The sequence below is a fragment of the Canis aureus genome, chromosome 9 (assembly GCF_053574225.1).
Source record: "Canis aureus isolate CA01 chromosome 9, VMU_Caureus_v.1.0, whole genome shotgun sequence".
In the NCBI taxonomy this organism is placed as follows: domain Eukaryota; kingdom Metazoa; phylum Chordata; class Mammalia; order Carnivora; family Canidae; genus Canis; species Canis aureus.
Window position 1 is genome coordinate 36,030,004 of NC_135619.1, and position 25,760 is coordinate 36,055,763.

Genomic DNA, 25,760 nt, shown 5'->3' on the forward strand with positions numbered 1-25,760 from the left:
CTAAGAGGAGAGTAAAATGTTCCTTTTATTCATTTATTATATCTATTAAAAAATAAAACTAATGAAAAACAAAAAGATAAATTAAGGTCACAATGTCTTCAAGAAAATGGGAGGAAATATATTTCTTTGAGGACATGAACAACTTTCTCATGTGTTTTCTTACTTTTGACCAGCTTTACTCAAGTCTTGGAAATGTTTAGGTTTCTGGCATCTTCCCTAAACTATTTTCAAATTGATTTAACCAAAGCTGCAAATATGATTGTTGTTTCCTCCCTTAAGTACAGAAATCCCACAGTAGCTGTCCATTTTTTCCAAGTTATGAGTCCAAAATCCTTTCCAAGATCCGAAAGCCCCTTCCAGCCTCATCTGTCACTCCTCCTCCCTTATTCTCACTTTACCCATTTGAAAGTTTCAAATTATTTTCACATCTTCACCAGTTCTCTCATTCCCTCTTGCACGTCTAGGAACATTCTTCAATCCTGAACTCAGGCATTACCTCCTGTGAAAAACCCCTTGATGTGAATGATCATTCCCTGCACCCCCTCCCTACCCCCAAAATCCGAGTTCGTTCTCCCCAGTGAGCTCACAATGTGCCCACCCCCCTTGGTATGTAATTTCCTGATGCCTCTCTCTGTGTGTCCCACCAGACTGTAAACTGGTTGAGGTCAGAGACCTGGATTTATTGCCCTCCGTAACCCCAGAGCCTGGCACACAAGAGGAGCTCAATCTATGTGGAATCAACAAACAAATGAACACGGAAAGGGAGTTCTGGGTACAAGAAAGAGCATGGGCAAAGACACAGAAACAGAGGGCACAGGTCATGTTTGGGAAAGAGCAAGAAGTGGGGCAGCTGGTGCTGTACTTGGTGATGTGGTGGCAGCCGAATGAATCTGCGAAGGATGTGGCGTTATTAGAAAGATGCTTGGGAAGCAAGACTGAGGGGGCTGGACTTCTCTCTATAGGTGCTGGAAAGCCAAAGATGGGCTTAAGTAGGGGAAAAAAAGGAGAGAAGAGAGCGAAGAGATGAAAACGATGAAAAAAATAAAAGTACAAGAGTTCCAATCAGATATATGTGAAGTTTGAATTTTGGGTCTGTGTGAAATTTCTTAATTCCTAATTTCTAACACTGTTTCCTCATCTAGAGATGTTAGGGTGACAGCCTCAGAAGGTTGTTAACGATGAACTGAAATCAGGTGTGCAAGTGCCCGACTGGCTCAGTCAGCATAGTGCAGACTCTGGATCCGGGGGTGGTGAGTTCGAGCCCCACGTTGGGCATAAGGCTTACTTAAAATAACATGTGCCCATTGTCAAGCACAGGGCTTGTCTGAAGTAAATGTTCAAAGCACATTGGCTGTTGGTGTGGCTGCCCAGCGCATGCTACCTCCACAGCCGGCTTCCAGAGCCATGAGGAGAAAAGGGCCAGTTGAGCATGGGGGTAAGTGTTCCCCCTCCGAAGAGAACAAGTTGACCGTTATGATGCCACCACCTTGCTCCCCTCCACAAGTGAGGTCACATTCCTTTGTCTTTCCTCCTACCTCAAACTGGCTCCCTGAGGTAGCAAGTATAAGCACCTGGGAGGAAGGGTTGCTGTAGCCTGGCTGTGCTGTGGCCAGCCCCAGGGGCCTCCTCTCCATAACCCCCTGGTCCTTGAGGCCTTCTTGACGTGATCCTGGTGCAGATGAGTTGCTGGGGTCGAAGCTGTTCTCATCCTGCCTCTGACTCAGGTCTCAGGGCAGTCGTTTCTCCGTAGCCTCATCTTTTCTGTCTAGATTCTGTTCCCTCACATCCTTCAGAGGTGGCTGAAGGCAAAGTGACCACTCAATTCACAACAAAGGGGGCAGTGGCTTTATGTGTGAGCCCCCTCTCATCCTAATAAAGGCTTGTAAGTCTCCACATAATGGGGTGTTCTCTGACTTCCAGGCACCAGAAACCTGTGTGATGGAAGAAACACAGGGAGCTGAAGAAGCTTCTCACAGAGTGAGAAATGATTACTGCAAAGGATGTGGTCAAGAGAGACCTTGGAGCTCATCCCACTGGAATCCAGAGCAGCTCTGCTGGTGTTTGTTCTGCCTCGGGGACCTCGGGGACCACAGGATTGCCTTGGGTTCTGAAGATGAGGGGAAGGAAGGTTTGAAAACCAGCAACCTAATTCAGATCCCACATTTACACCAAAGGAAACCGAGGGTGAGGGAGTTCATGAAGTGGGTTGAATGAGGTCACTCAGCAGCAGAATCAGGATCTGGACCTGGGTCTTGCCAGTTCTAGCCCCAGACTCTTTCTGCCGAGCCCTGCGTTCTAGAAGGTGCTGGGTATCCCCAGGGAAATGGCTATCCTGGGATAGGCACCACGGCTCAGACCCAAGAGAGGACAGTGGAGCAGATTAAGTTGGCATCTTGCCAATTAGCCAGGGCCACCTCTGATTAGTTCTGACCCATCAGTCGGGTTGGGAAGGCAATTCTGACCCGTGGTGAGGAGCCCAGGGACACTTTGATAGCTCAGATCTCTGCACCTGCCAAGGAGGCCCTCGGTGTTTGTACCATTGTGTGCACATCACTACATAACTAGAGTTTATTTGGGAAACTCTACTTCTGAAAATGCTGTTATGAATAGAACCAGCATTGGTTCTATTGGTTCTATGAATAGAACATTGCACTTCCTAAGGAGCACAAGGAATGATCCATGACCCCTGAGGAGTGGACTGAACGAACAAATGGACAGACGAAGGCTCCTGGGTGTCTACTGTGGACAGCGGTTCCGCCATGTGCTTTGGAGTCACAGTCATCTCATCTGTGCTCTGCGACCCAAACTCCTGTCAAGCCGGGTCCTATCCCACCCTCCGCACACGGGAGGACACTGAGGATTCCAGAGTTGAAGGGTGTCTTGCCAAGAGTCACATTCAGTGCGGATTTCGCCTTAGTCCCCTGACCGCAGCTGAGTGTCCTACCACCTAGAAGCTGCTATCCTCTGTGGCCTGTTGGATGAGGTCACCCATACAGACTCTTCACTGTCTTGTCAAGTACTTTGCGTGTTCCGCATAGACTTACTGAAAGAAAAGATTATTTCAAATACTTCCGTTCCCCTGAATGCCTAATAAGAATGATGGAAGGGCTGCTTCCTTGTGGAGTGAGGGAAGCTCTGCCCTTGAAAAGGGACCCAGGTGCGTTAAGTTTCCATTTGAGCGCCTCTCTTGCCTCAGGTTGCCTGCGGCTTTCAGGACAGCGGCCCCTCCTGCCCGAGGCTTGTTCTGCTGTCCTGGCTGTGGTTACTGTGGCCTGCTGGGCTACTGATCTCCTCAAGTAATTCCCCTCTGGGGAATTTCCATCTGGGGAAAGAGAGTGAACTGGGAATTCTCTTTGTGCGCGTGTGTGTACACACACACAACATATACACATCTCTATGTATGGATAAACATCTGTACACATAGGTGTATGTATGTATTTACACAATTTTGTTGTAGTCATTAGTGCTGTTCACCAAGTATTTCCCGCTGTCTGCCTCCTGAGCATATGCCTTTCTGAATAGGTGGGGTCATACGGCTGGTTCCTGCCAATGAGTTTGATGAGAAGTGATATGTGTCACGTCTAGGCTGAGCCTCAGATCGCTGGCATGAAATCCCTAGAGCCCTTTTCCCCTCTGCATGGGACCAATGAGGTCCAAGATGTTGCTGGATTCCTGAGTGACTGTCATGAGCAGACCCCCCACCCCGCCACTAACCTACATGGACGTGTAGCATAAATAAGAACTATCTCATTGTTTTAGGCCCAGGGGAATATGAGGCAGTGTGTTCTGTAGCATAAGCAGCCTACACTGACCCATACACTTCATGGAGTTAAGCACTTTTAGGCATATACTATTTCATCCTCCAAATAAATCTAGGAGGCACGTACTACCGACATGCCCATTTTACAGATGAAAAAGCCAAGGCTGAGAGTTTATTAAATTGTCTAAGGTCACTGTCAATGATGAAGGCAGTTTTTTATTCCACATCTCCGAGGCTCCAAATCCTGGCTCTTAATCAGCACTCCCCACTCTGTTCTCTCTGTCTAGGTGCTTTCTGAGCCAGGAGGAAAATAACACTTGCTATACATTCTCCCAAAACGCATATTTACTCCATTGTGTCATCTAACACAGAACCTCAGATTTCCTACCATACTTAAAATCCACATGTTGGAAAGGGAATGTTTTGTTTTTGGACAAACTACTGTAGCACCATCAATTATAGTTTAACGGCTGGCATTCTATCACTTTCTAGAAAACATGACCTGGCAAATATAACTCCTTCTCACAGCAAGCAGCCCTTGGCTAAGAAAATTAGTTTTATTAACCAAAAAATCATTCTTAGACTTGATGGCTGTGTAGATGACCTTTGGCCTACTGTAATATAGCAATGTGTCTACCGCGGTAAAAATGCCAGAGTAAGACAGGTCCCACAAAAGGCAATAAAGGAACAACATTCCAAAGACAAATGCAGTTGAGACACATATGACAGCCATGGGAAGGGAGAGTAATCAGTTATAAGAAATGACAGTGTTTTGGCAGCCTCGGTTACTTTAACTGACAGGACAAATAAAACTAATGTAAATGATTTTTTTAAAGAGCAAGTCGGAAGAATTTCAAATATAAATCAAAGTTAGTTTTGGACTTTGATTTAAGTCTGCCGGGTACTTCTAGTTTGTCAACACACTGAGGTCAGCCTTTCCCTGTTACAAACATCAAAATCTTTCTTGTCCTACTAATTTTTCTTTGGTTATTTGATTTAATCTGGGTTTTATTTTGCTGTTAATCCTCTCAGACTTACTCTGCCCTTCCAATATTCTCTTTGAGGCATGCCCTCATCTGGGTGTGTTTATGGTTAAGTGCAAATCCCCCATGAATTTCGTTGGGAGTATAGCGGGCAGTCCATTAAAACAGCCATGGATGCTTCAAATGCAACCTGTTCTAAAAAGATCACCAGATAGTCTAACTTTGGGACTTTTAAAATTTGGACCCGTAAATCCTCACAGGACTTACTTTTATAAAATGCCTCTAAGGTGCTTTCAGGGAGGGAGAAATGAGAGTCTTAAGCTGTGTTCACATTTATCCTGTGAATAGAAAGAAGAAACCAAACCAAATCCTTCACCTCGAGTATCACTGCTCGCACTGGGATGAACAGGTTCCGCTTTACGTGCTGGTCATAGACAAGGGTATTGGGATTCTTGCTAAAGAGCGGGACGTAAATCCGGGGCTTTTGAAGTCTTTAGTGGCTTAATGTTCAAAACTTTCCTTCCTCAAGACGAAGGTTCGGATACAATTTAGGTCAAAGGTTAAGGAAATCTGCCACTTCAGGGGACAGATGAGGGTTTCGAAGGTTGGGGCCAAGGCCCAGTGGCCTGGGGAGGCCGGGGAGGGGGAGGACAGAGGGGACTGGGCTCTACCCTCAGTGATCTGCCTCTGGCTTCCTTAAGAACTAATGTTCATTAAATTCCTCTCCCTTCATAAAGACGAAAAATTCACAACCACCAAAAAAAGTAAATCCTCTTCTGGCAAACTAGGTCAGCATCATGTGTTCCCGCTGGCGGCTTTCTGCGGTGTGGACTTCACAATGAGTCACCCGTATTTGTGAAACTGTGCTTGATTAAACTTTCCCTTTTTCCCATCTGAAGGCTCTAGAGTCTCTTCGTCAGAGAGAGATTGAGTTGGTGGGTCTCTCTCTTGGAAGACTGGTGAGTGGGGACAGGAGACCCCAGGTCTACCTTTGCTCCCGCTTGATTTGGAAAGGAAGCATCACAAACATGCACGCTGCAGGCAGAGATGCCACTGCCACATAAAAGCAGCTTAGCAGCATGGAAACTTTATTTCTTTTTTTTTTACAACCCATTTTAATGGGATTGGATTCAGTGTTATCAATTTTACCATCCACATTTATTTATTTATTTGTTAAAGATTTTATTTATTCATTCATGAGACACACACACACACACAGAGGCAGAGACACAGGAAGAGGGAGAAGCAGGCTCCATGCCGGGAGCCCGACGTGGGACTCGATCTGGGGACTCCGGGATCACACCCTGGGCTGAAGGCAGGCCCTAAACTGCTGAGCCACCCAGGGATCCTCTACCATCCACTTTTAATTTTTTTTTAATTTTTATTTATTTATGATAGTCACACAGAGAGAGAGAGAAAGAGGCAGAGACACAGGCAGAGGGAGAAGCAGGCTCCATGCACCGGGAGCCCGACGTGGGATTCGATCCCGGGTCTCCAGGATCGCACCCTGGGCCAAAGGCAGGCGCCAAACCGCAACGCCACCCAGGGGTCCCCTACCATCCACTTGTAAAAAAAGAAATTCATACGCATTTCCCCCAGACTTCTGGTTGTCTCTCCAAACTCATCAGTATTGCCATGGAGCACTCCTGGGTTAATTGTAAAGCCAAGATAAAGATTTTCTTATATAAGCAGTAAGGCAGTAGCAGTCTTTGGATCTAGCTCTGGGACATCACAGAAGGGGAACACGGGCCATGCATGTCACTGCAGATGTGGAGAGTAAACCTCTCGCACAGCAGACGAGGTGGCATTCATGATTCTTCCGTGCACTTGGCCTCAGAAATGGAGACAAGTACCCAGAGAAAAATTTTTGTAAAGGAGGACTCAGTAATCAGTAAAAAGGATGATTTCACGTGTGCAGTCCCATTGCTGGAGCCAGGGAATGAAAGCTGGGAATTCTTGGGTCTTGTGATTACATCTATTGCTAACTCACTATGCACTTGAGCCTTAGGTGTTCTCCACCGCTGTTTCTCATGACTATACATGAATATAAGTCGGCCACCAGTTAGTGCAATAAACCTCTGGGAGTGGTTATCTTTTCCCTCCACATTAGCTGGCCTCTCAGAAGTAGCTTTTTTGGTACCTTTCCCATTAGCATAGGTAGAAACCAGTGCAGGGCATGGCCAGGCATGGAGTCGGCACCCTAGAGGAGCAGATATTCTCTAGCTCACACATCTGTGACCTGAGTTCCTCACTTCTCTTGTCATGTGTCCCCAAGACTTTCTTGAGTTGTATTATAAAGATGCATTGCTATTGGTTAGAAGGGCTTTAGTTTATTATTTTTATTATTTTTTTGGGGGGGGGCTTTAGTTTAAAAAGAAAAATTCTCACCTCAAACCTTGGATAAGTCCATTTGAAAGGGAAGCAAAGACATGACCATGGAGAAAGCGTTGGGTTTAACTCTCTGCACACATGACTCCTAGCAACTGGCCTGGAACAGGGCTTCACAAGCACATGGGTCATCTGGGCATGTTGTTGAATGCAGAGTCTGATTCTCCTGGGCCTGGGGTGGCCTGAGATTCAACATTTCTAGCAAGATCCCAGGCGATGTGATGTTGTGAGTAGCAAAGAAACAATATAATCTGTAGTTCAAATCCTGGCACTAGCAAATGTCATCACATGCAGCAAGTCCTGAAGTTAACACAACTTTAGTTTTTTTCTTCTGTTATGAGTGCTTACTTTGATGGTGTCATGGAAATCCAGCTGAGAAATGACAAGGGCTGGAATGAAGGCAGCCGCAATGCAGTGGACATAGGGTGAGTCTAAGCAGCTGAGCCATTAAGAGGCCAAATTATTACAGGATTGTCTGACTGTGAGAGGTGGGGTGGAGGAAAGGGTCAAGGGCGATTCCCAGACAGTGGGAGTGGCTGGGCAGATGCACCTGGCTGCCTGAAGACAGGGGAGCACGCGATAAGAGAGGAGGAGGCAACACTGGGGAGAAACCAAGGATAGAATTTTGGGCACACTGAGCCGGGAATCCAGGCTGGAGACACAGGTTCCAAAGAGCTCCCGTGGGAGGTCACATGGGGTGACCAGAAAAGAGAAGGCAAGAGGAACCTGGCAAACCCTTGTGTTTAGGGCACAGGTGGCAGAAGAATCTACAAAAGGGATGGGTAAAGAAGGGATCCCTGGGTGGCTCAGCAGTTTAGCACCTGCCTTCAGCCCAGGGCGTGATCCTGGAGTCCAGGGATCGAGTCCCACTTCGGGCTCTCTGCATGGAGCCTGCTTCTCCCTCTGCCTGTATCTCTGCCTCTCTCTCTCTGTGTCTCTCATGAATAAATAAATAAAATCTTAAAAAAAAAAAGAAGAGCCCAGAAGTAGGAAGAAAGCCAGGAAAGCATGTTCTTGGGCAGGGGTGGAAATCGAACACTGGTGAGGACACAGTGAGCAGGAGAGGAAGCCTGTTTGGGAGAGGACATAGCGAATCTCAAGTTGGATGCGCTGATTTTGAAATGTGGGATGGTGACAGTAGGGTTTGCAGAACTGGGCAAAGGCGTCTGGGAGAGTGCAGCATCAGGGGCAACCCCAGCAGACCAGAGCGGCAAGGCGGCCACGCACCAGCTGGGCCAGGAAATGCCCACGGAGGCCACTGGGGAGGTGGTGGTGGCTGGAGTGCAGGGCTTCACCCAGGCTGGCCGAGGCCAGCTTCTGCCACTTTTCATTTTTAAAAGTTAGCAATTTAAAAAGCTAGCAATTAGAATCCTAAGGGGTGCCAGGGTGGAGCAGTTGTGGAGTCTCCATTCCTGGTTTGGGCTCAGCTCTGATCTCTGGGTCGTGGGATGGAGCCCGGCTAGGGATCCCGTTTCAGTGCAGATCAGCTTGAGATTCTCTATCCCACTGCCACTTCCACTTATGTGCACCCTCTCTCTCTCTCAAATAAATAAATAAATAAATCTTAAAAGAAAAGAAATGCTAAAAAAAAAAAACCCTCCATGAAAAATTGTTTAAACCTTTCAATACAATATCATAAGTATTAGAGATTGAAAGCATGGGTGGAAATCGGAAGGGAGCCTTTAAACCTAATCTCTGTAACAGCTGCCCCACTAGTTGAAAAGTTCAGTGCAGCAACTTTTTGTGAGCAAAATGACACAAAACTGACTAGAATACTTTTTGACAGAATAGGCCAAATGCTTGATGATTTTAAGAAGTGTGTACGTGTGTGCCTGAGATGTTAGTTAAATTCCTTTTGGTCCAGGGTTTTGGGGTGCCTCTTCCACAGTAGCTCTGAGAGATGTCTGAGGTAACAGCCTCTGTTGCCCATCTGATTTTCCCTGCACTTGCAGTCACCAGAAAGCCAACATCAGTGCCTAGATCTAGGAACAGTTACGTAAAAAGTCTAACATGATCCAAGATATATCCTGTGCTGGGGCAAAATTAACAACTAGGCTTGGGAACACAACCTTGTCTCGTTCATCTTGACCCCCCAGACTTTCACTAACCCAGGACCCAGCCCACAGAGGCCCTTCACAAACGTTTGTGGAATGAAAGGCAACAGAAAATACTGCATTTAACGAGCGCTGCTCAAATCCCACTACTTCAGAGGGCTTTTCCTGACGAATCCCACTCTCAGAAGGCACTTTGTACTCATGGATTTCTATATAAGCTTTTAATCTTGCCATCTTGCAATTATTATTATTCATGTGTTGTTTTTAATTATTCTCTTATTAATTTGTGTGTGTGTATGTGTGCATGTGTGTGTGCACACGTCCGCATGTGCTTCACTTCTTCAATAAACTACAGGTCCCTTCAGTTAGATCCTTTATTTTTTTCTATTTTGAATTCCCAAAGTGCCTTATACAGGTCCCGGCACCGTGGCTACTTAAAAATACTCGTCAATGAAATTCCTCTCCCTGGATTGCACGGCCAAATATTTTAATCACTGCCAATAATTCTTTTGCCCCTCATACGTATGCTTTTCTACTTCATAGAAAAAAAAATTAGAACTACTCGAGCGCTAGGATTTTGCAATAGAATGAATTTCTGAAAGAACTAAGACTTAATACTTCTCTAGAGGTAGAGCCTTTATTTTTTGCCAGCAAGCTTCTGCACACACAACTAAAGGCTAAGGTGAGGTAGATAATACATCACATGCAAGCTGGAGCTCTCACACACCAAACACATACAGCACTTTAATTCTGCAGATCAGGGGTAGAACAAAACCAAAACCAAGATATGTTTCCCATTTCACACACAAACAAATCTATTATGGGAAATAGCCAAAGCAGCGATTATATGAATTAAGTGAATTCTTTATGATTTACTTAAAATTGGACATTTTCCTGTAGAGCATTCATTTCACTAAGATTCTTTATGGAAGCAGAAAGTTTTCCAGGCCAGAAAAGGACCAGTTCTGTTTGACACAATAATCAGTATTAAAACGGACTAGGGGCACCTGGGTGGCTTAGTGGTTGAGTGTCTGCCTTTGGCTCAGATCATGATCCCGGGATCTTGAGATCCAGTCCTCCATTAGACTCCCCTCGGGGATCCTGGTTCTCCCTCTGCCTATGTCTCTGCCTCTCTGTTGTGTCTCTCATGAATAAATAGATAAGATTTTAAAATAAAATAAAGCAAAATGGACTAGATGCTCCCTGTTCATATGTAGGGAGATGCAAACATCAAAAGGCAATCTCTGTTTTTACTGTGATAACCATAATCACAAACTTCATGCAGTATATAACTACAATATACACATTTTGCAGGCTTAACATAAAATTCACTCATTCATTTGACAAATATTTATCGAGTACCCACAATGCTAGGCACCGATGTAGGTGTTGAGGAGATGTGAGAAAACAAAATCCCTGTCCTCAGCTACCACATTCTGGTTTAATGAGACAAAATTAGCACAATGGCATTATATTTTTGAATTAAAAGAAATTGCTCAGGGGTTAATTTTTTTCTGGAGAATTGTCATATATTTAAAATTAAGAATCACACCATGGTAAATTGAGGATAGAATTGTCATTTTACATAAAAATCTAAAAATATTTTCTTATACAGCATTTTAAGCCCACCAGGTAATAATCACATATAATGCTTACACATGAGGCATATTGAGACTCTCAGGAAATGCACATTTTTCTAATTTGTAAGCTTCCATGACAGATTACCTGGAGACTTCTATAACATAGAGCCTGATTACATATCAGATTAATTAAAATAGAATCTTTTCTAAGATTGATAACGAAGAATTTACTGACAAAACTTCTATGACCTATCAAAAACTGAGTTTCAATTCAGGCTTACCAGTTTTATTTTTATCTATGAGGCTACTGAGATGAACAAAGTCTTCTGGTGCCAAGTACTTAGCTCTAGCTCAGCACAGATAGCTGTGTTTTGAAAAGAAGACGGTTTGAGTGATGGATTCTTTTGGCCTACATGTTGACCTTATCGTTCTGCTTCCCAAAGCTCTTCATGTTGTGGTTATTGTAATAAAGCTCAGCTATAGAAAACCTGAAGCTACGCATCATAGCATGTACTTATTAGATGACATGTTTATTATTTTTCTTTCTGTTGGTTTTATGGTACGTTCCCACGGTGGCACACGAGTAACTGTATCTATTTGTTTTTGAGGTGTGTGAGTTGGCTCAGAGATAGACAACAGCGCTACCTCACCTGTGGCTGTAAGCTTATTAGAATTCTAAGAACCATAAAGGTAGCCCTAGTACCTTTGAGCAATATGGCCCAAATTTCCTAGCCAAAGACTTCAGCTCATAGCTCCTTTATTAACAGGGCTATTAATTGGTGTGTCTGTCTCTTCTGTTACAAATAAGAGCAGACCACATGTTATGGGAATGCCAACGTTCTCAACTTAGTCTCTGAGATGTTCCCTTGTAATTCACCTTTTTGAGAGAATGGATTCTTTAGAGACATTTATGCTGGTTTAGACAAGTCTAGCTTGTCGACTTGCTATGAGGAGAAAAAAGCCAACTCTAGTGTTTGATGATATTACCTAACAGAAGAGCAGTTATCCCAGGGGGAAGTTTTTTTTTTTTTTTAACATCTGCCTAAAAAGTACATTTTAGAAAACAATTTGTCTCTTTAGTGCCAAATATTAGAAAATCTACTTGGTTAGTACTTTTGAGGTCTGCTACTTTGTCACATTTCTTTTTTCCCATTAGAAACTTTGACTTTCTCATTGGTTCTTGATTAAAATTCCTTGGATTGCCTCAAAGTGCAATCCCTTAGACAAATTTAGTTGCCTTTAAAAAACGCCAGCAATAGAAAGCCCAGTAGAAAAACAAGCATTATTCTAGAGAGCAGCAACCCTGGAAAGACAGTTTTGTTAGTGGAAACACATTAGTCTTTCACAAACTAAGCAAAGATGATATTTACAGAGCAGTTTATAAAAGGTCAAATGCACGTTCTCTGCCAAGGAGTGATCCCTCTCCGTGCAAAAGGGAAAGCAGGTTTTTCAAACTGGGGGTTCATGGACATGTTTTCAGGATTCCAAGACTTTTGGGGCATTTAAAATATTTTTCGTTGCTTTGCTTCAATAATAGATTAAAGATTTCAACATTCCACCTTTTAGCAGTCATAAAGACAAAACTTTTCTTTGCAGTTATAATTCCGAATTCAAAGACGTGGCTAGTAGAATGAGATCTTAATTTTTAAGCCAGTGTTTCCCAAAGTGCACTCCACCGATGTCTTGTGGGTTATGTGAAGAGTAACCTTCTAACAGGGGTCCAGGCTTTATTTGAGTTTGAGAACCAGTGCTCAGCAGTGGGACCGGCTCCATGCTGCAGAAGGGGCCGGCAAAGGTAGAGGGCGCCACCGTGAGGCTCCCATTTCAACGCTTGTCATTTCAATTGTGGTGGGTTAGAGATCACAGGGAAGCAGTGCTATCTGTTGAAGAGACATCAGACGGTGTAGTAAAAAGGGTAATCCATTTATTTTTAGAGAAGTTTTCCACTCAGAGATCATACAGGCTGCAGATCACAGAAACACATGCAAGCATGAAATTTAATTTTTAGGAACTCTTTCCTGGGGCTTCCATAGAAAGCAACAGTGAAAGGAAAATGATAATCATGACAAGGCAATTATAGAAAGGTTTGGGGGAAATGAGAAACTTCAAGAATACATAGTTTAAAATATTTTTTTGATTAAAAAAATCACGCAAGCTGCATTATTTTAGCTCAAAAGAGCTAAATTAACGTTGTGGAGACAATACTTTTAAACTTTAAAATAGTAAAAAAAAAAAAAAAGAATGATGTGCATGCTTTTCCCCAATGTGATTTTTTCCCCCTAGTGATTCAGAATTTATAAATGTGATAAATATTGACTTACTAGGCTTCCAACAGATGGAGTGAAACATGTAGTAAAACAAAAGCAATACATTTGTGCTTTCGGCATGAAATGAGTGAGAGATTAAGCTGAGGCTTCCCTAGATTATTAAGAGGGAACAGAGTGGATAATATTAGTGTTTATGCAGAACTGCATGCTACTTCCAGCAAATAAATATGGCAAATGAAGAAAGGAAACTCAACCATGATTTCTCCCCTGCCTCCCAGGGCAATAATTCTTTTTCCTTTAATTTTCTGTTTTTGAAAAATATTCCTGAAAAACAATAATACAAAAGTTTATATTCTCTTTGAGTTTCCTGACGCCCCTTTCAACTGCAGGTCTTCAACCAAATATTCAGTGAGCATTTGCTTCAAAAGAGAATCCAGGTTTGGCATGCTGAGCAGCGCTGAGGAAGAACACCAGCCCCGGAGAATATACCCTCGCTGAGATTCCCCAGCACTCAGGAAAGTCCTCCAAAGAAGATAGACTTTTTGAAACTTACACTCCCATCTTCCTGGGCGGCAATGGCACAATGCAATGGAAATTCAGATTCTGGAAGAACAGCTTTATGACACTATATTGTCACACTGCCACATGAGTGATTTCCCCTTCAACAAAAATAAATGTTTGGGAGGAACTTGTAGCTGAAGTATGGGCCCAAATGGCAATTCTTCCCTGCGAGTATGAGATGGAATAATACGTGATGAAAACATGAAAGCCTACCTACCAATGTTGTGCTCTTGAACACACCCATGCACATACACACACGCCTTTTTTTTTTTTTTTCCTTTTTGCAACAAAGGTTGCTACCTTTGCTGCATTGATAAGATGCTCTCTCCGTCCAGCAGGGAAAGGGGAGGCCTCAGGGAACTACAACTCTTACATGACAGGTTTTCCAAACCATCATCGCTGCAACAAAATAATTTGTCAAATTGTTAAAATTTACAGCCATCCCAGGCACGGAAAATTCTGACCCGGGTTGTGCCTTCACAAGGTGCTAATCTCACTCCCGGAGCTGTAAACATGATGGTCGAAGTGACAGCCTGGCTACAAATCCGTCTGGCAGCTTCATTAGACATCTCTCGCCTGACTGATTAAACTGCATTTAAGACCTACTTTTATTCTTTCAAGCCTTTTGTTTAAATTAAAAGGTCATGTTTTCCAGCAAATGATCCGCGGCTCCCCTCAGCCCAGCACCGTAACACAGTTACATTATTACCAGCGTTACCCCAGGCTTCCGAGCCGAGGCCGCTGTCCAGGCGCACCGGCCAGGGCCTCTGCCCTGGGGATGGCCGGGACACCGGGCAGGGGACAGATGATTTATTTGCAGTAGGACCCAGTGAGGGGGCCTGGCTGGGGAACATTTAAGTTGTTTAATAACAAAATCCTAATGGATGCCTAATGGCAAAACTGGTTTGATATGTAAGATACACCGGCTATTTGGACATCCTTCCTTTGCAATTTGAGCAGTGGGTTTTGATTTGGTTTAAATGGACAGCAGTCCATAAACCTCTGTATTTTGTCTCTGTCCACGTTTGAATAAACAATGAAAAAAAATCCACTTTCTCAGGGCATGGATAATTGCATCAAGAAAAGAATAGAAACATACATCACACTTTAAATAATATTTGCTAACATTTTACTGCAGTATATCACAAGAGGCTCATACTATGTGTAAAACACAGAGGGGGCCCAGGCCCTGAAGCCCCTACTTCCACCTTTCAAGCCAAATAAGGACATGTAGGAAGCTTTGCTCACTCTTTACTGTGGTTTTTCTGTTGGCGTTCGTGGCAAATACAGAAGAACCATCTGCGAGATAAAGTATCACTGGGCTGTTGGTGGATGGCCACTGAAGGCTGTGCACCGTACATTTCACAGCGGGCCCAGGAGGAGGAATCTAAAAACTAGAGACTGTGGCTGTGAGGACATCTCTGTTTCAATATAAAAGAGGAAGAAACCGTGTCTGTTTGCAGCCCTATTTTTGCCTTTGTTTCACATGGTTTGTATTGTTTATAGCGCCTGTCCTTACTTCATAATGTATTTACCATGCCTCAGTGTGAGAGCAATCCCTTTGTCATGAAGTTGATGAAAGAAGCCAGGTCAGGAAGCAGCTACACAGGTGTTGGATTGATACTGGAAATAGGTTTTACTTCCTGGTGCTGATATTTTTCATTTGTTAGTTATAGAATTTTGAGCTTTTATCTGTTATTAAATTCTGTGCAAGATTGATTTTTGGATTAGATTTCATCTTTCTCTTTTCTTTCCTTTCTTTCTTCTTTCTTTCTTTCTTTCTTTCTTTTTTTTTTTTTTTTTACATTTTCAATTATAATTAAATCCCCCATAATCATCAAGGGTTGAGTAGAACTGGTGCTGGCCAACCCCTACTGAGCATAAGTAACTCAGTGTGAACAGGGTTAGTGAACCATAGTAAAGAAATAGTATTGCCTTTTCATTTTCATTTCAATGAGATTCAATTTATAATAAATAAATTTGCATATTGATAATGCAAATAAAATCCAAAAACAAACAAAAAAAACCACACACCCACATTTTTACATACTTAGAATGTAAGCAATTTCCAGTTCTTTGAGAGTATTGCTAGGCTATCTGTACCACAAAGCCCACATTCTTAAAAAACACATGCATGTAAGCCTATTTGTGGGAGACTTTGCTCCCCTTGATGTATGGGGAGTTTACACATGGGCACTGGTGAGAAAAGAGAATGTAGATTTTTTACATTTAAATGAGTGACCTTCTCAATTTTCATGTATCTAGCTTTCTGATGCTGAAAATTAAAACAAAACAAAACAAGAAAACTAGTTATAGAAAAATAAAATACACATAATGCTATCCCATCATTACTTAATCTGAATAATATACCAAAGGCTAAAATGGAGCTAGTTTTAAATGATTCTGGCACCTAAAATTAGATGAATAATAAAAATATCTTTTGAAAGGTACAGAATTCCAAAATATATTTATCAGCTTGCAAATTTCTAAGAAATTAGTTTGCTGTTACCCCTTTTTTCAAAAAATCACTATAAAAAGTATATTAACACATACTCTAAATCAGGATCACTTGGGATGTTACATGAGTATGTCCTTATTCATTTTATGCAGCACAAACTCCAAAGTAATTTTAAAACTTAAAATTGAAAAGAAACATGTATGTAAAGTAACTTGTATCTAGTAAGTGCTCAGAAAATGTTGTTTGTTGTTTGTGATTAGTTTCTATTAAATATCAGACTACTAATGATCAAAGTACTTGATAGTCTATAGCTTCTATTCTTGATCCAATAGTTCAATAAAATAAGCCAATCATGACTTATGAAATACAAATACATGAATAAGCAAAGCAAGTAATTTCAAAATGTTTTCAGTTATCAAAACATTAAACTTAAATTCATGTCATCAGTCTTGGGTGCAAAAATTTTCCCCAAAACAATAATGCCAGATTGACAAGAAGAAGGGGAGACGTTTTTCTAGTCTTCTCTATGATGTTTTTACTCTGAAAGTAAGGATCTACTTTCCATTTGGAAATGTCTTCCAAGTAGATCTGACTCCAAATAACTTCCAATTTGTTCCATTCATTAGTCATGTAAGCTCTAAATATGTTTTTGAAAAGAGAATATTAATATTGACGGACATATTTGGCAAAGCAATACCGGACTATATACAAAAGCCATTTTAAACAACCTCTTTAATAAAATAAGAGATGAAAAATACAGTGCACAACGGTATGTGTTTAATTAGGAGGTATACTGTACTTCAGAACATTCTAATGAATGATAAATGATGTTTTATTTCCTGTGTCTGAGATACAAAGCCAAATAATCAAGAATCAAAGCAACTCAGAGTATTAGGTAACAATCAGCAAACTTGGGCAAGATCCCTTTTCCCTCTCAAGTTTAATTGGCTCATTGTTCCCAGGAACTATAAACCATGGGGTTGGTGGCAGTGCTGAACTTTACTTCTATAAAGGAAGATTAACATATTCTGGAACTTTACACTAATCCTTGTTTTGAGTTAACTCAAGCAGATTGGATTAGTAATTCTTACCTACCACCCACTAGAAGGGACCCCAGCTTCTTTTCTTTGACAACCAGTGGTATTGTACACCTTCTGTGCATTATCTCCCACCGAAAACATTCTCGGGAAAGAAATTGTGTTAGAGGAAAAAGAAACTGTTTTATATGAATGGGGCAGGAACCTAAAGTTTCTCCATTATGCACATTTAGTTAATGCAGGCAGTGGTGGGGTGCTCTGAGAAGTTCATTAAACATTTCCTCATCACTGAATTGGCTCTGCTCTGCTCCCCATCGGGGAGGGCTGCTCCCAGAAGGCAGGCAAGAGAAAAGCCTTCTCCCTCACAACCCTGCTAGGCCGTTTCCACATCCTTTCTTCTCTTGTATGCCTTCAACTCTCAGATATTAACCTCAAAAAGTAACTGTACAATTCTCCAGGAGAGTGATTATTTACCTCTGTTCTTCTTACTGCAATGACTTTATGTACGTATCGATCTGGAGTCTTTAGTCTTTATAGCAAAGAATACCAACAAAATCACATGCTGCCAAGCCCTACGAGGAAGATGCCCTTGGCCTGTGAATCCCCTAGTTCTATGTTGGTTACCATATGTGAAGGAATTTCGGTTTTCTATTTATAAATATATGTCTCAAAATTTCTTTTTTTCCAGTTTCATTGAGATATAAAGTATACAGAACAATGATTTGACTAAACATAAATTGAGAAATGGTTGCCATGATAAGTTAACATCTATCATCTCATAGAGATACAAAAAGAAGAAGAAGAAGAAGAAGAAGAAGAAGAAGAAGAAGAAGAAGAAGAAGAAGAAAAGGAAAAAAGAAAAAAAATGTGGTTATTCCCTTGTGATAAGAACTCGTAGGCTCTACTCTCTCAACGACTTTCAAATGTGCCACTCAGCAGAGTTCATTATAGTCACCATGCTGTACATCACATCCCCAGGACTCACTGATCTCACTGGAACTCTGTACCTTTTAACTACTTTCATCTAATTCTCTTTTTATTCCTTTCTCTAATTTTCCAACAATCTTAGACGGTGAACCAACCACAGCCTTTGAGGACCCACTTCCTTTCTATAAAGAGCAATCTACTGCTGTCCTCGTTTGCGTAGTTGCTTTTGCTGCCGAGCGGCCAGATGGCCCTTCTGTCATGATGGGACGCAGTTAATTACTGGTTTTACTATGAAAAACTATCACAACCAGATAAAATAGTCCATTTTTCATTTTAGAAGTGGAAGTCTAAATATTAACTATTGTTTTACTCCAAATAATCAAAACAGTGTCATTTGAAGCAGAACTGCCAAATTCGTTAACTTAAAAACTAAATCTGATGTTTAAGATGACTTGACCTCATTCCTGTAAGTGGAGTCCAGAAAACAAAAACAAACTACTGATCATTAAATGGGGGATACTGATCTGTGATTTTGAGGATTTTGAAAGGAGCAAAGAGAGGGAGAATTATTATTATCTTTTTAAGATTTGATTTATTTATTCCTGAGAGACACACAGAGAGAGGCAGTGACACAGGCAGAGGGAGAAGCAGGCTGGGGGGTTGCGGGGGGGGGGGGAACTGATGTAGGACTCTATCTCAGAACCCTGGGGATCAGGACCTGCGCCAGAAGCAGAGGCCCAACCACTGAGCTACCCAGGTTCCGCAAGAGAGGAAGAATTACTTGGCATCTGCTCAGGGCCAGAAACCAGGCTAAGCAATTTACATACGATCCCGAGTGAAGAGACAATGGTTCCCAAGTTGCATGGATGTAGACTCAGAAAGAATAGATAATGGGCTTGGGGCCTTGCAGCAGGTGGAGGGATCGGAATCCAGGTGGGCTTGATTCCAACCCTCCTATCATTTCTGGTACCGAGTGTCTTTATGTTTTGAGAGCTGTATGTTAGTAAGTTATAAACACCGAACAGTAAACGAATTAACTTTACACTTTGGCCGCACACAGATGACATGATGGGAAGGATGAGAAGCAGGAGGAGAGATGAGCTGTGGGCCTGCGCCCACCCCCCGCCCCCCAGCAGGCAGGCCTGTGGAGGACCCGAGCATCCTCAGCAGCTAGGGTACCTGTGGTAATGAATACCCAGAAATATGATAAAAGGAGGTGAGGGCTTCAAGAATGAACATCATCTCCTTCTAACGTGTGCCCCCGCCTCCTTCCCTACTCCCAGTCTGCCCAACCGTGTCTGTGCAGCGCTGGCCTGGAAACCAGCCGAGCTGTCCTCCCGGCCCACACAGGAGAATCCCAGAGCAGGTCCAAGACCCAGACCGTCTGCCCTCGGCTCAGCCTCTTGCTATGTGCCTCAAGCTCATTTTCACTGCTGCAAAATCTTGGTCCATCGACAGCGCCCCCTCCTCCCGCCTCCCTCCCCCCAGCCCCAGGGCAGCTCTGGGGAAGCCTTGTCAACACCAGGCCCCAGACCGAAGCATCTGTGAGCAGGGTGGGGTCAGAATGCGACCTTGACAAAACCTCCACCACTCTGTCCGCCCTTGCTCCCTTCTACTTCATCTTTTCACCTCCTTAGGGATGGAAAGCAAAGAGAAAAGGAGGATGAAGAAGAAATAAAGTTAACTTTGCTAGAGTAAGAAGTAACTCAGGCTTAGGTGAGAACTTTGAGGTAAAGGATGGGATGAGTCAGTGACGCTTCTCTTGCTCCCTCCTTGCCTTGTGTGTGTGGCTCTGAAGCCTGGGATTCCTGTTTCTGAGGTGCTGGCTTCTTTCCTTGAAGCAAGACAGCACCCTGGGAGGAGGTGGAGGGGAAGGCCTGAAGGTGGCCTGAATACCTAGGCTCCTCCCTGTCGGGAAGAGTAACCCCTCCTACAGGAAGAAGGCCCCTCGCCCAGCACACACCAGGACCTGGGGATAGGTGCCTGCAGGCCTCAGAGAGACTTGTGGCCTTATGTCACGTCCCTCCCTCTGTTGGCCATAACTCTGTGCACGTCCCCTGAACTGTTCCCATGGACGCCCAGAAACCAGGCAGGAAGCCTATGGCTATGCATACCTGTGAATGGGTCAGGTATCTGGACTTATTAATATGTCTTCTACTCTGGATGACTAATCATTTCTGCTCAATCTCCCGAATGTTCTGCTCATGAAGCACGGGGTGGCCACTCACCACTTGAAAAACATTAAAAAGCACAGCATTTTCACTTGTGTTTGTTACTATTGTCTCCTTGCTCACGATGTTTTCTGCAATACTCACCATTTGAGGAGCACTTGTGTGGCTCTCCTGCGTTAGAAACGGAAAGAAGATCTGAGTCCTGTCCTCACAGAGCTCACAGTGCAGTAGACAGGAGTTTGGCTGATGAGGTCGGGAAGCTGAATGACAATGCATTATACCAGCCAGTGCTATCAATGCGTGTCCACGTGCTTGTTGTTTGTGAGTATTTTTAACTGGAGTCTCCTTTCAGCCTCAAACATGTCCTAATTTAGAGGCTAAATTTTGTAGTTACCCCAGCTGTTGGGTGAGGATGTGCACACGTGCACCCATCAGCCAAATTCCAGAGCTTTCCTGGAAGATACGCCTTCCCAAGGAACTGTGGGCAGGGAGTATATTGAATTTCTGTGGGAGGAAGGAGGGGGAGCCAGATTCTGACCTTTCCTCTGAAGTCATGTGCAGTGACTAGACTAGAGTGCAGGGACTAGCATTTCTTAGGTACTTCCTATGGGACAACCAGGCATGGTAAATACGTTTCAGTGGTGGGTCATCCCCAACAAGTGGCAGTGTCTGTGGGACCTTGTGGCAGCCCAAGAGCCTTTGCCCATGCTCAGGTGCACAGATGCCACCATTGACCTGCAGTGTGGGCAGCTTCTGCAGAAGCATCAGCTTCCACTGACCAAGTCCAGAGACTTGTTCTACAGCAAACACTCTTGGTTTTGGGGTGTACTTTCCAGACTAGATTTTAAAAGGTCAGCTTTTTTTTAAAAAAAAGATTTTATTTATTTATTCATGAGAGACAGAGAGAGAGAGAGAGAGAGAGAGAGAGGCAGAGACACAGGCAGAAGGAGAAGCAGGCTCCACGCGGGGAGCCCAATGCAGGACTCGATCCCAGGACTCTGGGACCACAACCCGAGCCGAAGGCAGACGCTTAACCACTGAGCCACCCAGGCATCCCAAAAGGTGAACTTTATTTAATAAACTTTGTCATTTGTCTTTGTCATTTGTCTTGGTCTTTTTTCTGTTTTGCCAATATTCTTTCTGGTCCATGTGTGTGAAGACAATTTTCTGATGTGGCAACCAGGCTTAATTTTGTTTTGTTTTGTTTTGTTTTACTGTCCTGTAAATGTTTAAATCTATAGAACATTCCTTGAATATGCATTGAGTTGTCCCATGTATTAATCAAGACTCTTTGGGGTGCTAGCAAAAGAGAGCCAGATCAAGCTAGTGTAAGCCTTAAAAAGTATTTGCCTTACATGTTTAAATGAGAAATGCAAGTGTAGCTTCACATCTGGCTGAATCCAGAGGCAAATGCCATCCAAACTTTCTCTATCTCTCAGATTTACCTTCTACTATATATGGGTCTTGTTAATTCCTTTGTTTTACAAATGTCCTTCCTCAAAAAAAAAAAAAAAAACACACACACACACAAAAACAAATGTCCTTCCTCAAAGGGCCTGGTTGCCAGTAGTTCCCAAATACACACACACACACACACACACACACACTCTTTACACTGAATACAGAAGCAACGCTAGGAATGCCAATGACCTACTCTATCTCATCCATTCTAAGACCCCTTCCATCTTTCTTTTCTTTCATTTTTTTCCAGCACTTTAACATCTATGAAATCAGTGTTTGCTGTCGCCAGGTGGCAGTTAAGTTGTCTTTCCCTGGGCACGTGCATAAAACCTGTGGAATGAATGCCTGTGGCTTGGGAAACACCTCCTGAGACCACAATAGAGCAGCCTTTCAGAAATTCTGCACGATTGGCATTCTTGATGGCACAAAGAACACTGGGTGGGACACATGCAGGGCAACAGTCACAACCTGGAAGAACCCTGCACATGAAGAAGTCTTAGAAATATCAGACTTGCTTATGTCTTCTTTATATTTATTGGCAGAGTAGAACAGCCTAGAAATCAATGTCCAAGTAAGTCTACAAGAGTTCTTTGAGTAGATAATAAAATACAATTTCATAAGGATCCAACTTACATTTGAGGGCACCTTAGTACAAATAAAACAGGAGTTGTCCCCGAGTCCACGTCCACTTTCTATTCACTAGCACAGAGTTCTAGACAAGTTCAAGTCTGAGCTGATTGTCCTCAGGCATTGGAATGGTCTCTCCACCCTGCACTTCCAGCCACACAGGAGGCAGCAGAGCTTCTGCCAGACTGTCTAGTGGGAAGAGTGCTGGTCTGCTAGAAGGGAGCTCAGGGTTCTGACCCTATGTCTCACTCTCACCAGCAACTGTGGAGGACTCTCCTCCTGTACCTCAGTTTCCTCATCTGTAACAGAAACTGCATGATCACTAAGACCTCTTTTGGTTATAAAACTTTTCAAGCTAGCAAAGGCACATGCTATACAAGCCTGGTGTTCCTATCATAGAGCTATATTAATTGTTTAATTTTTTTTTAATTTTTAAAAATTTTAAAAAAAAATTTTTTTATTTATGATAGTCACAGAGAGAAAGAGAGAGAGAGAGAGAGAGAGGCAGAGACACAGGCAGAGGGAGAAGCAGGCTCCATGCACCGGGAGCCCGACGTGGGATTCGATCCCAGGTCTCCAGGATCGCGCCCTGGGCCAAAGGCAGGCGCTAAACCGCTGCGCCACCCAGGGATCCCTGATTGTTTAATTTTTTAAAAGCTTTTATTTATTTATTTGACATGGAGAGAGATAGCATAAGCAAGAGGAATGGCAGAGAGGGAAAAGCAGGCTCCTTGCTGAGCAAGGAGCCCGAATGCGGGGCTTGATCTTAGGACCCGAGCCAAACAGACTGAGCCACCCAGGTCCCCCAGTATTGATTGTTTTAGAATGGAAGTGCAACAACTGTATCACAAAGAAAACTTAATAGCTCACAACACCTATAAGACATGAAAGAGAATGGCTTGTTCGAGCAGCAACACCCGTGGTTTTTCCGAAGTCCATCAACATAGCACAAAATATCAGGCAAAGCTTTAATAGAAATCTTTTTGACCTGCCCGTGCTAAACACACCAAGATATACGGGGTCTAATGAGTTCAGCCTTATTGGGTGACATCAGGAAACACTGATTCCTGACTCTAAACTATTTTTTCTGCAGCTTGAATCTGTCTGTGCAGAAAAGGTGTCAGTCAATTTCTTAATTTCTTCCCCCCCAAAAAAGAGAAGGATGCAGTCACCAGGTGAGCAGGCCAACTAAAGGCATCCCACGGCTAAGAACCAGAGTGCAAAGGAGAGACAGCTTGGTGTTCAGAATCACATTAAGTGTCTGTTAGAGCACAATGCAGACTAAATATTCCGGTTTACAGAATGGTCTACCAACCCAGGAAGCTGGGCGGGGGGAGCGGGGACAGACGACGGTGACACGTGACAGCCCTCCCTGCCACACCCCCCCCCCCCACCCCAACGGAACCTAACGACAAAGACAGTAGTTCTCAGGAGGCTGGAGTCAACTCCTGGACGGAACATCAAGGCAGCTATTCTTTGCTTTGTCCTAGTTTATATTATTCATTTCTTTTCATCACATCTGCGTAGAAACCCTGGGATATTGGTGCTTTGATTTCTACAAAGCATGTAAACAGTGAAAAGCAGGCAAAAAAGGAAAAAATAAAAGAAAGCCATAAACTTCACTAAGCTCTGGAAGCCCGGTACTTGCTAAATGTGCGAGAGCCTCCTCCTTGGCAGTTTCTTTTTGGTGAGGAAATGAAGGCAATTGAGGCAAAATGAAGGAGTGAGCGATCCAGGGGCACAAAAGCATCAATGCCTAGAATTAGAACAAGTCTGATTCCTGAGCCATTGATTACATGCAAAATTAAGCTCTCATTTCAATGATGACTGCATCGGGACTTTCACTAGAGCAAGATAATTTCGGGCTAGACATAGGGAAAAGTTTCCTAATATGAATATGTCAGGTGGGAGGCGATGCCACGGAGGAGAGTATGTAAGTATTCACCCTTTGAAACAAGAGGCCCCAGCTAATGAGTTCATCCTTATGACCGCTGCTGGCCCAGCATCCTTTCAGACACAGAAATGTTCTTCTTACGCACCTCTCTGACTGCTTTTTTCTCATTTCTTCAATAACTCACACCTTCTTTTAATACTCTATCATTCTCCTGTGTCTCAAACTACTTTAAAAAATACTAATAGTATTTTTAAATGCTGTGCCCCAAACTGAATGCACCATTCTAAGAGTGGCCTGCCCATTAGAGACGAGAACAGTCCAGTTACCTTCCCTTTTCTCTGTACAAAAGAATTAATGCAACCAGTGTTCCCGTGGCTTTCTTTTTTTTTTGTAAGTTTTGCCTCATTTTGATGTCAGTCTAAACCCCTGGAGCACTTGTGCTATTATGTCACAACGTTCCCCCCATCCCATACTTGATTTTTGGACCCAAGTGCAAGACTTCACATTTTTTCTGATTACATTCCTTTTTGTTAGGTTTGGCCCATTGAGATATTTTTAGATTCTGAGCTTGCCATCCAGTAAATAGCTTTTCCAGCCAGCTCCAGGCCATTTGCAAATGTGATTAGCATACCTGCTACATCATCATCTGAGTTATTGATAAAAACGGTGAGAGCAAGAGGAGAGCCTGGCAAAACGGGAGTCTAAACCTCTCTCTAGAGTGACATTCAGAGATGAGCCCCCGTATCAGTCAGGGTCCAAGCAGGAAAGCAGAAATAACCTTGAGTGTTTAAGATAGAGAGAATTTAATACAGAGGAGTTGTTTGACAGACAACAGATCTGAGAAGTCAATCAGGGAACAATGAAGCAAATGAGTGTAGCAGTAGCGGGAAGCTGTTGTCACTGGATTCCCAGGAGGTGAGTGGAAGTGAAAGGTGGGCCCAGGGTGGAGATGCAGCTACTGTCAGAGTTGCCACCCAAGTCGCAGAGGTCGGGGAGAAGTACCCAACTTCTCCCTTCTTGTCATTGGCCTAACCCAGTTGGAAGCCAGGTGACACAAACCAAGTCTCTGTGTTATAGGGCAGGGCAGCAGAAGAGCAAGAAATAGATTTGAGTTTGCACAGGCCCCAGCTGGTATATCTCCCCATCTTCTTTTTTTTTTTTTAATCTACAAAACTGTATTGAGGATGATGGTATAACTCCCTTTGTATGGGGCTATTTAACTAGTTACTAATGGAGTACTCTTGAACCCAAGATAATTTCTCCATCGTGATCCCAAGAAAATAAAGAATTTGGAGATCCCTGGGTGGCTCAGCGGTTTAGCGCCTGTCTTTGGCCCAGGGCATGATCCTGGAGTCCCGGGATCGAGTCCCACGTCAGGCTTCCGGCATGGAGCCTGCTTCTCCCCCCTCCTGTGTCTCTGCGCCTCTCTCTTTCTCTCTATGTCTATCATAAATAAATAAATAAATCTTTAAAAAAAAAAAGAATTTGTCAGGTGTCTTGGTGAAATCCAGATCTGTAATCTTGACTCTACTTGATTTATTCAAATAGACTGATAGGTCAATAAAACAAAAAAATATATACTATCTTATTTT

General features: G+C 43.2%; 1 protein-coding gene across 5 annotated transcripts in view; it reads right to left on the minus strand.

Annotated features, from left to right (window-relative positions):
- Positions 1–25,760, minus strand: part of LOC144320103 (uncharacterized) — a 51,293-nt gene that overhangs the window by 23,711 nt on the left and 1,822 nt on the right. For 3 of the 5 annotated variants that reach the window (XR_013385688.1, XR_013385686.1, XR_013385685.1), the window contains exon 1: positions 20,331–20,457. The exons of the other annotated variants lie outside the window; for them this stretch is intronic. The gene's annotated coding sequence lies outside the window, so the exon portion shown is untranslated. Of the gene's footprint in view, positions 1–20,330; positions 20,458–25,760 lie in introns of those variants that run through there. 5 annotated transcript variants of the gene reach the window in all.